The 1,549-nt window shown below is 43.4% G+C and overlaps 1 pseudogene across 1 annotated transcript; it reads right to left on the bottom strand.

Annotated features, from left to right (window-relative positions):
- Positions 1–355: 355 nt before the first annotated feature.
- Positions 356–766, bottom strand: LOC309791711 (small ribosomal subunit protein uS8-like; annotated as a pseudogene). The gene has a single exon. The product of its transcript is annotated as a small ribosomal subunit protein uS8-like (transcript).
- Between the last annotated feature and the right edge of the window lie 783 nt (positions 767–1,549).

The raw sequence follows: 1,549 nt of genomic DNA, 5'->3' as shown, positions 1-1,549 counted from the left end.
TGTAACTGTTTCTATCATATTGGGCAGTGCAGCCTTAGGACACTAACAAAGATTTACTGGGCATCACAGTTTAACAAGACAACTGAATTCAGGGGGAAAATTGGATTAAGAAGAGATGAGATGTAATTTCTTTGAAATATTGAAGGTTTTTAATATCAAGGGGAATATGACCTGGACAAATATTATTTTCTATGTTCCCCAGGGTGTTTTGCCTAAGTGCCTGGAATCCTGCCAACTGTTGTATAAAAGACTTTTCTGTGAACAACCTGCTGTACAATTGGGAGGTGTTGTTTACATTGGACAATTCTGCTTGTTTTCCATTGAGGCATTTTATTTGCACATATGTGTTACATCCCTAGAAAAGGAATCCCAGGATTTTCCCTCCTGTGTATGTTTGTCTTGCGTCTTCGTGGTCCATGATGCCAGCTGACGTTGTTAGGACAGTGAAACCACACTGAAAAGATGGAAGCAGGTTGTTCTGCCATTTTTCTAGATCTTTGAGCTGCACATCAAATCTGGGGCTGATCGCACCACACTTGTGTAAACTGCCCGTGAAGATCACAGCAGTTTTCCCAGCTCTGTGGTCATCAGTGATTTCAAATTTGCCAATGTAACCACGTTTCACCATCACAGTTAGAAACCAGACGATGGTTTTGGAGCACAGCCCGATAAGAACCTGGCATCTGCCTCTCTTTTAGGAATTGTTGATGGTCTTGAGAGCATCAGCCAGGACATTCATGCCCGCCATTATGGCGGCATGGAAAGATGGTGGAGAGAGAGCTGGACGATTCTGATTATCCATCTGCACCAAGAGGTTGGCAAGTTGTAAATACTTTGCAATTTTAAAATATAGGTATGGATTAACATTGTCCTACAGACGTTTGTGAATGGCAATAGAAAATGCAGACATAAAAGGGAGTAAGGAAAATGTAACAAATACTTGCTTTTTGACGGCTTAAGGGGTTCAGAAGTCTCTTAACAAGAGAGTTACTCTTCTCAAGTTTTCCAGGCCTTTTAAAAGGCTTTACAATTTTCAGTCTTATTCTTCTTCCCCGAGCAAACTGATTTTGGCCTAAATCTTAGCAACTGTGGAGAAATTAGTGATTGTATGGTATCATGTGTTGTGTACTTTATCCATACCCCTTTCTTACTTCAACAAATGATGGCGCCTTGGTTAATTTAACTCGGTGGCCTCAACGTTGTTTTAAACTCTGTGCACTGGAGAGAAGCCAGGAACACTTGTCTTCAGGTAAGACACACTCTCTGGGACAGGTGTGGGGCGAGAGGGGAAGGGAGGAGGAGTGAGGAGAGGGGAGGGGACCTTCAGGAGGGGGTCCTAGGGAGAGGCTTCTTGCGAGAAGGAGAGGGACGAGATTTATATGGGCAGTTTCTTCAACTTTACAAAGGACTCACAAGATGTGTTCATACGTTTACCTTTATAGCCTTGGAGACACAGGCAGAAGAGGTTGCTTTGGGAAGAACTGTGTGGTTGGGCCGATCCGACAGGAAGAGGGACCGACTTTTCACAGTGTGTCTTGCCCTTCCCTTT

This window comes from Mesoplodon mirus (genome assembly GCF_964341445.2).
Source record: "Mesoplodon mirus genome assembly, chromosome: 16".
NCBI classification, from domain to species: Eukaryota; Metazoa; Chordata; class Mammalia; order Artiodactyla; family Ziphiidae; genus Mesoplodon; species Mesoplodon mirus.
Note: the sequence above shows the minus strand (reverse complement) of the source record. Positions and strands in the feature narration are given on the sequence as shown.